Source organism: Podarcis bocagei (assembly GCF_964188305.1).
Source record: "Podarcis bocagei genome assembly, chromosome: 2".
NCBI classification, from domain to species: Eukaryota; Metazoa; Chordata; class Lepidosauria; order Squamata; family Lacertidae; genus Podarcis; species Podarcis bocagei.
In genome coordinates this window covers 1,641,978-1,658,083 of record NC_138126.1, presented here as the reverse complement: position 1 = coordinate 1,658,083, position 16,106 = coordinate 1,641,978, and the positions used below count along the sequence as shown (strand labels likewise).

The 16,106-nt window shown below is 43.5% G+C and overlaps 3 protein-coding genes across 7 annotated transcripts in view; all 3 read right to left on the bottom strand.

Annotated features, from left to right (window-relative positions):
- The window catches only part of LOC308580638 (uncharacterized protein), a 327,057-nt gene that overhangs the window by 17,028 nt on the left and 293,923 nt on the right, over positions 1-16,106 (bottom strand). The window lies entirely within an intron of this gene.
- LOC308580832 (uncharacterized protein) overlaps positions 1-16,106 on the bottom strand; it is a 265,061-nt gene that overhangs the window by 51,479 nt on the left and 197,476 nt on the right. The window lies entirely within an intron of this gene.
- The window catches only part of LOC308580773 (uncharacterized protein), an 80,695-nt gene that overhangs the window by 44,040 nt on the left and 20,549 nt on the right, over positions 1-16,106 (bottom strand). The window lies entirely within an intron of this gene.

The following is a 16,106-nucleotide window of genomic DNA, read 5'->3' as shown; positions in this document are numbered from 1 at the left end:
GGAGGCTATGATGGGGGTAATTAGCCTCCTTAACCCCCCCAGGATTGTGGAGGGGACGGCCCTTGCCTGCTGTGCCCTATACCACCCCCGAATTTGTGGGGGTGGGGGCACTAGGCACAAAGCCCTCCTGTGGGATTCCGGCATTCCTGGACACCGTCCCTGATTCGCACCGCTAGTTGCAAGAATCTTCAAAAGAAACAATTTGGACAAGATAAATTGCACATACTTCAAGGAAAAATGGGGAGTAAAGACTGCTGACAGAAGAGATCTCTGATAACAAGACAAGAATAAAATATGAGAGGATACGTCAAGATACGGTACAACAAATGACTGAGGGGGGGGGAAACCTGCCTTTCCTTTTTTTATGTGAGTAAACAAGAATCCCCTCCCCTGATGAGTCAGAAATTAAGGTCTTAAGCTGTAGATTTATGACTGTGTGGAGATAAACTTTGTAACCAAAGCAATGTTTCAAGACAAAGCTGGAAAGCTAAGAGTTTTGGAATGATGCAGTTAAAAATGCCGTCGCCATTTTGGGAGGCATTGTTGGAGCTCTTGGGTCTGGGAGGAGAAAGAGAGAAATCAACTTCTTGGTGGGACTTAAGAGCGACAAATGCCTAATTTATGATGGAAAGAGCGATGGTATCTAAAAAAGAGATATATGGAAACCATCTGGACTTAGTTTGGAGGAACGGGAAATCCACACAGGATTATTATATTTGCTTATCGGCTTAAGGAGACTAACAGAAAAGATCGTAAAAGAAAAAGAGAAATTATATGAACAAGATATGATCTGGAAACACCAAGATAAGACTGGATAGAATTATGAACTTTGTCTGGACTGATTGGGACTGATTTGGACATTAACGCAGTAATAAGAAGATGATCTGAATCCCCCTTTGGATCTTGAAGTATGGGTTCCCCCAACAAAATTTAAAAATTTGGCTTTGTACAGTGGTGCCCCGCAAGACGAATGCCTCGCAAGACAAAAAACTCACTAGACGAAAGGTTTTTCCATTCGCGATTTGCCTCGCAAAACAAATTCCCCTATGGGCTTGCTTCGCAAGACGAAAACGTCTTGCGACTTTGTTAAACCGTTTAAACCGTGCTTCGCAAGAAGAAAAATTCGTTAGACGGCAAAAATTGCGGAACGAATTAATTTCGTCTTGCGGGGCACCACTGTAATTTGGAATTTATGCGATGTGATTTAATTTGATGAGATTGGCCAGTTAATAAAAAATATTAAAAAAACAAACAAAAACAAAGAAGGAGACTCCACCACACTCCTTGGCAGCAAATTCCACTGTCGAACAGCTCTTACTGTCAGGAAGTTCTTCCTAATGTTTAGGTGCAATCTTCTTTCTTGTAGTTTGGATCCATTGCTCCATGTCCGCTTCTCTGGAGCAGCAGAAATGGTTTCTCCCCTGTGTGACTCCATTGATGAATTCTAAGGTGTCCACTAGTAGTGAAGCTCTTTCCAAATTCCATGCATTTAAATGATTTCTCCCCCGTGTGACTCTGTTGATGAATTCTAAGGTCTCCACTCTGACTGAAGCTCTTTCCACACTCCATTCATTTAAATGGTTTCTCCCCCGTGTGAGTCCGTTGACGAATTCTAACGTCTCCACTCTGACTGAAACTCTTTCCACATTCCATGCATTTAAATGGTTTCTCCCCCGTGTGACTCCGTTGATGAATTCTAAGGTTTCCACACTGACTGAAGCTCTTTCCACATTCCATGCACTTAAATGGTTTCTCTCCTCTGTGAGTCCGTTGATGAATTCTAAGGTTTCCACTTTGACTGAAGCTCTTTCCACACTCCATGCATTGAAATGGTTTCTCCCAAGTGTGACTCCGTTGATGAATTCTAAGGTCTCGACTCTGACTGAAGCTCTTTCCACACTCCATGCATTTAAATGGTTTCTCCCGTGTGAGTCCGTTGATGAATTCTAAGGTTTCCACTCTGACTGAAACTCTTTCCACATTCTATGCATTTAAATGGTGTCTCCCCTGTGAGTTCGTTGATGTTTTCTAAGGTGTCCACTCTGACGGAAGCTCTTTCCACATTCCATGCATTTAAATGGTGTCTCCCCTGTGTGACTCAGTTGATGAATTCTAAGGCTTCCGCTAGTAGTGAAGCTCTTTCCACACTCCATACATTCAAATGGTTTCTCCCCTGTGTGACTCCGTTGATGAATTCTAAGGTTTCCACTCTCACTGAAGCTCTTTCCACACTCCATACATTCAAATGGTTTCTCCCCTGTGTGACTCCGTTGATGAATTCTAAGGTTTCCACACTGACTGAAGCTCTTTCCACACTTCATACATTCAAATGGTTTCTCCCCTGTATGACTCCGTTGATGTCCTCTAAGTTTTCCACTGTCAGTGAAGCTCTTTCCACACTCCATGCATTTAAAAGGTTTCTCCCCTGTGTGAGTTCGTTGATGTTTTCTAAGGTCTCCACTCTGACTGAAACACTTTCCACATTCCATGCATTTAAATGGTTTCTCCCCTGTGTGAGTCCGGTGATGAATTCTAAGGTTTCCGCTAGTAGTGAAGCTCTTTCCACACTCCAAGCATTTAAATGATTTCTCCCCTGTGTGAGTCCATTGATGTCTTCTAAGTTTTCCACTGTCAGTGAAGCTCTTTCCACACTCTATGCATTTAAATGGTTTCTCCCCCGTGTGACTCCGTTGATGAATTCTAAGGTCTCCACTCTGACTGAAGCTCTTTCCACACTCCATGCATTTAAATGGTTTCTCCCCTGTGTGAATCCGTTGATGAATTCTAAGTTTTCCACTATCAGTGAAGCTCTTTCCACACTCCATGCATTTAAATGGTTTCTCCCCCGTGTGACTCCGTTGATGAATTCTAAGGTTTCCACTCTGACGGAAGCTCTTTCCACATTCCATGCATTTAAATGGTGTCTCCCCTGTGTGAGTTCGTTGATGTTTTCTAAGGTGTCCACTCTGACGGAAGCTCTTTCCACACTCCATGCATTTAAATGGTGTCTCCCCTGTGTGAGTCCGTTGATGAATTCTAAGGCTTCCGCTAGTAGTGAAGCTCTTTCCACACTCCATGCATTTAAATGGTGTCTCCCCTGTGTGAGTTCGTTGATGAATTCTAAGGCTTCCGCTAGTAGTGAAGCTCTTTCCACACTCCATGCATTTAAATGGTGTCTCCCCTGTGTGAGTTCGTTGATGTTTTCTAAGTTTTCCACTGTCAGTGAAGCTCCTTCCACACTCCATACTTTCAAATTGTTTATGTTCTCTCTTTTCACACTCCATTTATTTAAATGGTTTCTTCGTTAGTTCCATTGGACGTGGCCCACCAGAATTCTGACTGCCTTCTCCATTGTCTTCTTTCGATGGGGTGGGGAGAAAATCCTATTTGTTTTCTAGGAAGAGAACAAAGTACTATTACAATTAGCACCTGCTCTTATTTTAACATCTTTTACAGTCTCTCCTGTTCTCCATCTGTTCCAAATTTTTAGGAAAGGCAAATGAAATAATGTAAAATAATGGTCATCCATAATCAGCCTTTTATAACCCTTAATTATTGTTAATGAAGCAGTATTATCCTAGAATACGGTTGAACTGTGCTGTTTACGTTTTATAAAAAGTGGTTTCTCACAGGAAAGGGAGCTGCTCTATGTTACATGAACCTGGCCAATATTCATCAGGGTCCTAAGTTCATCATGAAGTTCTTCATCCGCTGCACTATAATCCTCCACCCCTTGGGCCACATTTTGTCCCCTTCGACCTCTAGATCTTTATTAATCACCAGCACAGTCCCTTTGGCCTCAGGAGGTCCATACTGACCATTTTGGGAGACCCATATATAAGTCTAGTGACAAGGCTTGGTGCTTGTGGTCGGTTGAAGGAGTGTTCAGTTGGAGAATAGAGGAGGGAGAAAGGTTGTTTTCTGCTGCTCCAGAGAAGCGGACACGGAGCAATGGATCCAAACTACAAGAAAGAAGATTCCACCTAAACATTAGGAAGAACTTCCTGACAGTAAGAGCTGTTCGACAGTGGAATTTGCTGCCAAAGAGTGTGGTGGAGTCTCCTTCTTTGGAGGACTTTAATGCACAAATTGTCATCTCATCTGTCCCCCAAGTTGAACGACGTGGCCCAGGGAGAGAGGGGGAAATAGTGGAAGTGAACAGCTGGCTTCGCAAATGGTGCAAACAGGAACGGTTGGGATTCTTAGATCACGGACTGCAGTTTCTTGAAGATGGACTTCTGGCAAGCGATGGGCTGCACCTCACAACGGTTGGGAGGAATGTTTTTGCCAAAAATCTCAGAAACCTCATCAGGAGGGCTTTGAACTGACTAATGTGGGGGAGGGAGACAGTGCTCCTGAAGGTAGGAGTCTATCAATTGATGAAGATGATCATCCAAATGTCATAGATCAAATGGAGCAAACAGCACACAGACCTAGTGGTGGGAGGAAAAAATCCTTAAATAAGAGACACGGGGGAATGATTAATAGACTTCAATGTCTGTACACTAATGCGCAAAGCATGGGTAATAAACAAGATGAGCTTGAGCTCTTGGTACAGCAAGATAAATATGACATAATAGGCATCACTGAAACCTGGTGGGATAAGTCCCACGACTGGAATGTAATAATGGAGGGATACAATCTATTTCAGAGAAAGAGACCAGACAAGAAAGGAGGAGGAGTGGCGTTATATGTCAGGGATGTGTATACCTGTGAAGAGATCCAAGATTTAGAACCTCAAAGCCAAAGTGAGAGCATTTTGGTCAAAATTAAGGGAGAGAAGAATAACAGTGACCTCATTGTGGGAGTTTACTATAGATCCCCAAGCCAAACAGAGGACATAGATGATGCCTTCCTGGAACAGATGGCCAAGCATGCAAAAGGAAGGGAGATAGTAGTAATGGGGGACTTCAATTACCCGGATATTTGCTGGATGTCAAACTCAGCCAAGAGCATAAGGTCAAACAGATTCCTCACTGGCCTTGCAGACAACTTCATTGTCCAGAAAGTGGGAGAAGCAACAAGAGGAACAGCCATTTTAGATCTGGTCCTAACCAATGTTGATGACCTGGTTAGTGGGGTAGAAGTGGATGGATCATTAGGCGCGAGTGATCATGCTCTTCTGAAGTTTACTATACAGCGGAAAGGAGCAGCCAAGAATACTAGGACTCAACTTCTTGACTTTAAGAAAGCCGCCGTCATAAAACTTAGGGAAGTGCTGGGTGAGATCCCATGGACAGTAATACTGAAAGGAAAGGGAGTTCATGATGGCTGGGAGTTTGTTAAGAGGGAGATAGTAAAAGCACAACTTCAGGCAATACCAATGAGACGGAAACATGGAAGGTGCTTAAAGAAGCCAGGGTGGCTATCTAAAGAACTTTTAACTGAGTTAAGATTAAAAAAGGATGTGCACAATAAATGGAAAAGGGGGGAAACCACCAAAGAGGAATTCAAACAAATAGCCAGCACGTGTAGACACAAAGTCAGAAAAGCTAAAGCACAGAATGAACTCAGGCTTGCTAGAGAGGTTAAAAGCAACAAAAAAGGCTTTTATGGGTATGTTCATAGCAAAAGGAAGAACAAAGAAACAGTGGGGTCACTCAGAGGAGAAGATGGTGAAATGCAAACAGGGGACACAGAAAGGGCTGAACTCCTCAATGCCTTCTTTGCCTCAGTCTTCTCCGATAAAGAAAACAATGCCCGACCTGAAGAATTTGGAGCAAATGATTCAGCAAAGGAAACACAGCCCAGAATAACTAAGGAGACAGTACAAGAATACTTGGCTAGTTTAGATGTATTCAAGTCTCCAGGGCCAGATGAACTGCATCCAAGAGTGGTAGATGTGATCTCAGAACCACTGGCAGTCATCTTTGAGAATTCCTGGAGAACAGGCGAAGTCCCGGCAGACTGGAGGAGGGCAAATGTAGTCCCTATTTACAAAAAGGGGAAAAGAGAGGACCCAAATAATTATCGCCCAGTCAGTCTGACATCAATACCAGGGAAGATTCTGGAGCAGATCATTAAGCGAACAGTCTGTGAGCACCTAGAAAGGAATGCTGTGATCACCAATAGTCAGCATGGATTTCTGAAAAATAAGGCATCTCAGACTAACCTGATCTAGTTTTTTGACAGAATTACAAGCCTGGTATAGAATCGTAGAATCATAGAGTTGGAAGAGACCACAAGGGCCATCGAGTCCAACCCCCTGCCAAGCAGGAAACACCATCAGAGCACTCCTGACATATGGTTGTCAAGCCTCTGCTTAAAGTCCTCCAAAGAAGGAGACTCCACCACACTCTTTGGCAGCAAATTCCACTGTCGAACAGCTCTTACTGTCAGGAAGTTCTTCCTAATGTTTAGGTGGAATCTTCTTTCTTGTAGTTTGGATCCATTGCTCCGTGTCCGCTTCTCTGGAGCAACGGAAAACAACTTCATTATTGAATATTTGGAGTGTAAGAACGAAATACCAGCGGTGCTAATTTTTATAGACGCCGAAAAGGCATTTGATGATGTGTCTTGGAGGTTTCTATTGAAGAGTATGGAGAAAGCAGGGTTTGAGGGTGAGTTCATGGATGGAATAAAAGCAATATACTCGAATCAATCTGCAAAATTGATTATAAATAATAACCTAACAAAGTCCTTTAAGATTGAAAAAGGGACAAGACAGGGATGCCCCCTGTCACCGCTTTTATTTATCATGGCACAAGAGGTAATCATAAATAAAATAAGAGTAACACCAGAGATCCGAGGGATTAAAATAGGAACAAAAGAATTTAAAGTAAAAGCGTATGCGGATGACCTAATGCTATCCCTTTGGAGATGCTAGAGGAATTTGGCAAATTATCCGGTTTTAAATTAAACAAATTAAAGACAAAAATGCTGACCAAGAATGTGGGAAAGGAGGAAAGGGAGTATGGAATTAAAGTAGCAAAAAAAGTAAGATATCTGGGAGTTTGGCTAACTACAAAAAATATAAACCTAATCCAGGACAATTATTTTACAACATGGAAGGAGATTAAAAAAGACCTAGAAATATGGAACAGAGTGAAGCTTTCGTGGAGAGGAAGAATGGCAGCGATAAAAATGAACTTACTTCCGAGAATGTTATTTCTGTTCCAAAACATCCCAGTAATTAGAGGTTCCAAAATATTCAAGGAGTGGCAAAGAACCCTTTCGAAATTTATATGGCAAGGTAAAAGACCAAGAATTAGTTTTAAAATTCTTACAGACAGGAAAGAGAGAGGGGGTTTCTCGGTACCAAATTTGAAACTTTATTATGAAGCCGCCAGCCTTTGCTGGATCAGGGATTGGATTACCTTGGAAAATACTGACCTGCCGGACCTGGAGGGGTTCGATAATAGGTTTGGCTGGCACTCTTATCTATGGCAAAATAAATAAAAGGTGCATAGAGGATTCTCAAATCACATCATCAGGGGGGCCCCTCTATGAAGTGTGGGAGAGGAATAAAAAACTTTTAGAATGGAAAACATGGTGGTTATCCCCAATGGATATACTAATAATAAAAAAGGTTAATATGGAGGGAGAAAGGTTAACATATGAAGACCTACTGACAAGATCAGAAACCGGATGGAAGATGAAAACATATGAGGAGCTGAAAGATAAATTATCTGGCTGGTTACAATTCCATCAAATAAATGCGATATGGACAGCTGATAAAAAAATAGGGATGAATGAAAAAAAATCTAAGTTCCAGATAGAGATAATTGAAGGCAAATATAAACTATTATCTAAAATGTACAATATATTATTAGAGTGGGACACCAAGGATGAAGAAATAAAGGGGGTAATGACAAGATGGGCAATGGACCTGGGTTATAATATAGAGTACGATAAATGGCTGAAATTATGGACTAGTGGAATGAAGTTCACGGCATGTGTAACACTCAGGGAAAATTTAGAAAAGATGATGTATAGGTGGTACATCACTCCAGCAAAGTTGGGGAAATTGTACAAAACAGGAAATAAGAACTGCTGGAAGTGTAAGACCAAAGAGGGCAATTTTTTCCACATGTGGTGGACATGTGACGAAATGAAGAAATATTGGGAACTTATCTATAACGAGTTAAAAAAAATATTTAAATATACATTCCCTAAAAGACCGGAAGCATTCCTACTAGTAATAGTCGGGGACGAAATCAAAAAAGAGGATAAAGTACTATTTCAGTATGCCATGGCCGCTGCCAGATTGTTAATTGCCCAAAACTGGAAGAATCAAAATACCCCATCAATTAGAGAATGGCAAACAAAATTATTTGAATTTGTTAATCTAGCATAAATGACACAAAAAATTAGAAACCAAAAGAATGCAAAGTTTATGAACGACTGGAACAAATTTATGACCTACATTGAAGGGAACCATAGAAACTTAAAGACTATAGCAGGTTTGGTATAAATCTTACGATGTGTAAATCTGTAACAAGTATAAGCTGCAGGAGAAATTAATTATGGATATTAAGAAGCCTGAAAGCGGGAGGGATGGAGGTTGGGAGGGGGAAGAAGAGGGATCTAAGTTTTTAAAGTTATAAAGAAACAAATGTGAACACTAATAACTGGAATGGAAACGGATAAGATTATTATGTTATATTTGGACATTTGCAACTTACTTATTCATTTATCTACTTTCTTTTACTTATTTTTTTTATTTATTTCTATCGTTTGTAATGGCTGATTTGGCGTGTTTTTTCTCTCTTTTGGGTATGTATATGAAACTTAATAAAAAGAAATTTTTTAAAAAAATAATAAAATAAAATAAACAGAATCATACTGACTAGTGATTTACCGTAAATTGTGATTGAAATCAATTTGATTTATATCAAACCCACCCTGATTGCAATCTACCACAATGTCTGAAATAAGGCTGGAACTATCCAGAGGCGAACAGGAGAATGTCCTGGCAAAGGCTGCTACTTAGGGGTCTAAAACGGATAAATCAAAATATTATCAATCCTCACACACTCAGTTTCATCAGCAGGCAAGCCAAGATGCATCCTAGCAGGACTTTTGGGTTTGGGCTAGGCTACCAAATGGTGGTATTCAGGACTAATCAAAGTATGGAGATGAGTCCTAGTGAATGCAGATGATCTGGGACTGCCAGACTGCCAGCAGGGAGACTGGGGAATAAGAGGTGATGGAAGGGGAGGGGTCTCTGTCGAGGCTCCTCCCCCTTTTCCATTAACCCTTCCCTGGACTCCCTCTCTCCCTTTCCCCAGCCAGGCGACCCCAGGGAGAATGGGGGGCCTCAGCCCCACCCCCAGCCCTGCTTGGGCTCCTCCTTCCCCTTCCCGCCAGGGCAGCTGAGCCTCTCTCGGCCCCCCAGGAAGGAGGAAGGGGAGTCTGGCGGGGCTGCTGCTGCTGCTGCCCAGGAGACCTTGCAGGTCTTGGGTCCCCCCTTCCCCCCCTGGGTCGGGGCCTGGATCGGGGCCCCTGTCGACGGGCCCCAGGGAGGGCGCTCTCCTTGCGGGGGGGGGTCTCTTCCTCCTCCTCCCCCCTTATCCCCCCCTCTATTCCCCCCCTCCTCTCCCTCCCCCTTTACCTCTTGGTCCTCCGCCTCCGTGGCTCCGGATTAGTCCGCTCTCCTCGTCTGCAATAGAAAGGGCGGCGGGGGCGGCGGGGGGAGGGGGGGCTCTTCAGCGACGCCCCTCCTCCTCCTCTCCCTCTCTGGCCACTTCCGGCGCGTTTGGTAGCGCCACTTCCGGCGCCTTTCCCGACGCGCGTGTCCCTAGAGCTACATCTGCAAGAGCAGCCCCCCCTCCCTGTGTCCGGAGGGGAAGGCGAGGGGGCGGCGCTGCCTCTGGCCTCCTGCTCTGGGGGCTCCATGGGGACCCGGCCCCCGCCCCCCCCCAACTGGGCAAGTGGAGGCCGGGGGAGGGTCTCCTTCTGGGCCTCCTTCTGCAGGCCAAGCCCTCAGCCGGGGTCCTTCTGCAGGCAGAGCAAGGGCTTCGCCCCCTGACAGCCCAGCCCAGCTTCAAACACCAGCCCCTCTCCCCCCCCCCTGGATGGAGAGGTGTTCTGGAGTGTGGCCTTGTCACTCAAACGCAAGGCCAGAACAGTCCTGTGAGAGGAAGGGGGGGGGAGCATTTCTGCAGGCTGATGTCCATCCATCCATCCAGCTGCCCAGACCCCAGCACCTCCCCCTGAGAGGGAAGGGTCCCAGTCTGGAAATCCCCCCTTCCTGCTGGAGATGAGGCAGTGAGGGACTCCAGACAGAGAGAGGCGCCCTTGCTCTGGGATTCCCTCGCCAGCAGGGAGACTTCAAAAGCCCCCCCATGCCTCCCCCTTCCCTCATTTAGGAGGGAGACTTCTCATCTTGTAGTTGGGTCATTTCAAATCCAGTTTTTCTCTCTCTCCCTGCAATTTTAATACTGTTGTTGGTTTCCTTCTTTAAATTATTCTGTTCACTAGTGATATTTCACACAGCGTTTGTGAATGCAAAGCAATTGTGGCTCTTGCGATGCCTGCAGGGTATTAAGTGTTGTTCTAACCTCCCTATTGCAGGTGGAAAGAGGAATGTGGGGCTTGCTTATAATATCTTAGGGTGGCAGGATTAAGATTTGGGACTGGGACTTTCAGATTCAGAGCCCCTCTTCACATGAGATTTCTTCCAACTATTGGAGGAAAGTATGTCTGAGGTTGTCAGGGGTTCAGGAGCAGAGGCGAGGGCAAGGGAGGAAACAGAGAGCGAGGGGGAGGAGGCAGAAGAAAAGATGAGTGATGACGACGACCCGAGATCTCCGAGTCTTTCCAGTGAATCAGAAGATTCACAGGAAGGGGCGCCAGTGGCCAGAGCAAGGGGGGAGCCTAGGGAGACACCCCAGGAAGAAGGGTCCAGATGGGGCTCAGAGAGCAGCAGTTGGAAATCGGTGCTAACATCCCCAACAGAACGCAGTGGAGAGGAAGGGCGCCAGGTACCGAGCTCTGGCAGCTCGCAGCAGGAGGGAGGGCATGAGTCAGGAGTGGCCACACCTCCATCAGGGAGCGAGGAAACGGTCAGGCAGAAAGTGGAAGGTTGGGCGCGCGCGCCAAGTTCAAATACACAGGAAGGTGGCGCAGTAAGCAGCCCGGAAAGGGAGCCAGGTCCTAAAGCCCGACACAAGGAGACAGAAGGGTCCGGGGGGTCAGCGTCAGAAGCGTCCCGGAAGGAAGAGACCACGGGGGGCAGAGGGACCCAGAGAAGAACAGTCAGGCGGAAAAGGTGGAGTAAGGCTAGGGTATTAAGTTGGTGTACAGGGGGCGGAGACTCAGACTGAGCTTCGCCGGTCTAACCCATAAGACGTAGAGCTGCACGCAGCAGCTTGAGAATGGAAACTGTAACTCAATAAAGACTTTTACAAAGTGACCGCTGGCTAGCGTGACCCTCTGTGAGCTAGGATCTGGAAGCAGCTCTGACAGAGGTTTATGACAGAAATATAATTATTACGGGGGAATTTAATGAAGTAGGATCACTGCACTATGACAGAACACTGAGGGAAAGTATCTCAGAAGAAAGCAAAAGTGATACTGTGATACAAAGTTCATACAGTGCCTGGTTACAGTACATTATAAGAAGAAACAGTATAAATTGGGAAACTGTGGCAATTTGTAGCCACAAGCCTCCAGCTACATTCACTCTAATTGTGTTAACCTTTTTTTTTTTACATCTTTGGATACTCTCCTTTGTCTTCGTACTCGGATATCTTATTTTATGGCCATTTTGATTTGCTCCCCCTAGAGGGTAAAGTAAACTCCGGCACGGCCTAGGACAGTGGGATTTTCCAACGGGGAATAGCTCCCGTGGGAAACGACCTTGACATGAGTGGCTCACAAGAAGAGATAGTCACAAGAGCTAAGACCAAGCAACAACAACAACAACAGCTGCAGCAGCAACAGACAAAGAAAAGAGGCTCAATTTCAGGCGTAACTGCCGGATCAGCAGGAACAACAGGACAAGAAAAAGGGGCAGCTGCCTCTATGGAAGCCGTGACAGATGCTCTGCTCAAGATAAATCAAACTCTGGAGTCTTTGACAAAACAGACTTCAGAAAATACACAAAAATTAACAGAAATATCAGTAAGACTTAACCAGAACACAGAATCTATAAATAAATTGGTGGAGGAAAACGCTACCACGCGTAAAATTGCCGAAGACGCCAAAGCTACTGCTGGAGAGACACAAGAGAAATTAGAGCCGATTGCTAAGAAGGTTTATGAGCACGACACAACTTTGGCCTTGTGGGAGTTACAGAGAAAAGAGAGAAATTTGAAATTAAGATCGATTCCAGAGAATGAAGGAGACAATCTTGCGGAATACCTGACACGGGAGTTTGTGGACTGCTGGGACCTCGAGGAAGACGAATTTAAAATTACAACAGCTTTTAGACTGGGTAAAAAGCAAGACAGAAAGACCCCGAGAGATTGCCTGATTACATTCAGATCCAAGGATGAAAGAGACAAAATACTAGGACTACACTTTGAAAAGGCCCTGCAAATTGGAAACTCAGCCATACAGATCTTTAAAGACATTCCAAAATACATTTTGGATCTAAGAAACTTCTACAAGGACTTGGCTCTTCTGTTAAAGAAAAATTCCATCCGCTTCAGGTGGGAATTTCCACAAGGACTGTCATTTGACTACAAGGCAAAGAAGGTGAAAATAAAGACAATTCAAGACAAAGACAAATTTTTGGCAAGAAATCAGGAGGACCTGCAGTTTTACAAACAGGACAGGAAAATTGGTTTCCAGGTGGAAAAATCAAAACTAGAAACCGAACTGACAGAACCCAATACTAAGAATTTATCTAGAATGTATAACTTGTTGCTGAAATGGAGTACACAGGATGAAACAGTTAAATCGGCTATGATTAAGTGGGCACAGGATGTTGGACATAACATTATGTCAGCTGACTGGGAATGGTTATGGAACACCGGTATTAAATTTACGGCATGTAATGCCTTAAAGGAAAACATTATGAAAATGGTTTATAGGTGGTACATGACCCCAGTCAAGCTAGCAAAAATTTATCATTTGCCCGATAACAAATGTTGGAAGTGTAAAGAGACTGAAGGTACCTTCCACCACCTTTGGTGGACATGCCCGAAGATTAAGGCCTTCTGGGAAACGATCTATAATGAAATGAAAAAGGTACTTAAATGTACTTTCTCTAAAAAACCAGAGGCCTTTCTCTTGGGCATTGTCGGCCAATTGGTGCCAAAGAAGGATAGAACTTTTTTTATGTACGCTACAACAGCAGCAAGAATACTCATCGCAAAGTATTGGAAGACACAAGATCTACCCACTCTGGAAGAATGGCAGATGAAAGTGATGGACTATATGACATTGGCTGAGATGACAGGCAGAATCCGTGACCAACGAAAAGAGACGGTGGAAGAAGAATGGAGAAAATTTAAAAGTTATCTTAAGGACTACTATAAACTTAATGAATGTTAAAATGTTGTGGTTTTCAGAAAAAAAGGGGTACAGTGATATAAGGCCAGAATACAAAGAGGACTAAGATGACAGAGGTTGGAAAGTAACAATTGGGAATTGCTATGAGATTATGGGCATTGGGATGCAGAAAGGGGGGGTATGGGGAAGTCCAAGAAAAGAGGTTTATGAAAATATGTTATGAAATTATACGTGTATGTTTGTCTTTTTAAGTGTTTGTTTGTTCTTTAAAAATTCTGTAAAACCAATAAAAATTTTATAAAAAACAACAACAAAAGAATGGCCAGGCTGCCCAGGTAATGCAGTTAGTGACCATTAACAGGTATCCTTGGGGTCAGGTTTTCTGCTGTAGACCACCTCCTGTGATGTATTCCTGCTGTAGACAGTCTCCTTCTGTATGATATTTGGGGGGGTGGTCTTGGGTGGGCAATTTCAAAAGACTATATAAGGCCGTGCACACCTCCCTCTTGGTTGTGGTGAGGGGGGGACACTGTTGCAATAAAGACCAGGCTTACTAGCCACTTTGCTTCTCCATATACTCTGGTTGGCCTCTGTTATTTTCTCCTACCTATAAGGAACCCACTTAAGGACTATATGGGCTCTTGGATACCCCATAAGGGGAAAGGAACAGGTTTTTTCTTACAACAAAGGTCATAAGAAAATATTTTAAGATGCCTAGACAGCATCTTAAAAAGTAGAGACATCACCTTGCCAACAAAGGTCCGTATAGTAAAAGCTATGGTTTTCCCAGTAGTGATGTATGGAAGTGAGAGCTGGACCATAAAGAAGGCAGATCGCCAAAGAATTGATGCTTTTGAATTATGGTGCTGGAGGAGACTCTTGAGAGTCCCATGGACTGCAAGAAGATCCACCCGATCCATTGTGAAGGAGATCAGCCCTGAGTGCTCACTGGAAGGACAGATCGTGAAGCTGAGGCTCCAAGACTTTGGCCACCTCATGAGAAGAGAAGACTCCCTAGAAAAGACCCTGATGTTGGGAAAGATGGAGGGCACAAGGAGAAGGGGACGACAGAGGACGAGATGGTTGGATAGTGTCTTCGAAGCTACAGACATGGGTCTGGCCAAACTGCGGGAGGCAGTGGAGGACAGGGGTGCCTGGCTGCTCTAGTCCATGGGGTCACGAAGAGTCGGACACGACTAAACATCAAACAAAAATATGTTTGGTTGGCACGCTTATTTATGGCAGGATAAAACTAAAACAGACAAGAGCTCTATGAATCAGGTTATTCAGGAAAAAAAATCAGATTTTTTTAAATCAGAATTTAAAAAAAAATAAAATGCTTTTAGAGGAAAAAGTCTATCTAAAGATAGTTTTATATTTAATTACATTATAGTCCAAAGGCTATTCACCAGGAAATAAGGATATCTTTTTAATTATCTAGCATGAGGCTTTATATGGAATATTTAATTTTTGGGGTAAATGAATTCCATTAATCCATTCACAATGTCATGCTCTTCCAGAGGTTTTTGTAAGATTATTTGGGGAAGTTTTTCTAAAGAGACGATATTGTCACAGATATTGTTTTTGCCATTCTCAAAAGTGTGAATTTCTGTATCTGCAGAGATAACATGCCTTTTCTTCACAGGAAAAATGTTATAAAATAAACATACAGAGTTGACGGAAAACCTTAATCCCATTGTTCCAATGCAGAATTATATACACAGAATCAACCCCTTAAATGCTGAGTTCGAAGAGGTTCAATGAACAGATGGTTTGCAGTGGACGAGATCTGCACAAGTAGCTAAGTGTGAAGCAGTAAAAACGAAAGTGCAACCTTGTGAGCAGAATACTCCACACATATTGGGGTCTTTGTGTAATAATTGTGCAACTCAGACTTGAGGCAAGCGCTGAAGGCTCTTCAGGGCTGGCAACCTCTTCCCAATCCCATTGGGTTCCAACAAGCGCACTAACACTTAACTGTACAGAATAGGCACCTGGATGCAGAAGCCAATCCAAAGGGGTGGCTGGTAGTGGAGGAGGCGAAATGCTTAAGTTCTGAGTTTTTCATGTGCGCTAAAACTCAGTCTGCTTGGTTGTTGTTTTTTATATATATAAAAAATCTTTTTACCAACATGCTATAATATTGTTTTAGTTAAATAAATTGTTTAAGTTGTTACTAAGGAAATGATTATTTTTCTCCTTCCAATAAATTACAGCAGAAATATTGTCCAAATATAGACAGTAAACTTATTAAACCTCAGAATGATTTCATAATTATCTGTCTGTGTATTTCTAATAGTGCAACCAAATCAGAAATTTTTGATTTAAGTAGAATCATACTGACTAGTGATTTATTGTAAATTGTGATTGAAATCAATTTGACTTATATCAAACCCACCCTGATTGCAATCTACCACAATGTCTGAAATAAGGCTGGAACTATACAGAGGCGAACAGGAGAATGTCCTGGCAACTGCTACTACTTAGGGGTCTGAAAGGGATAAATGGAAATATCATCAATCCTCACACACTCAGTTTCATCAGCAGGGAAGCCAAGATGCATCCTAGCAGGACTTTTGGGTTTGGGCTAGGCTACCAAATGGTGGTATTCAGGACAATCCAAAGTATGGAGATAAGTCCTAGTGAATGCAGATGATCTGGGACTGCCAGACTGCCAGCAGGGAGACTGGGGAATAAGAGGTGAT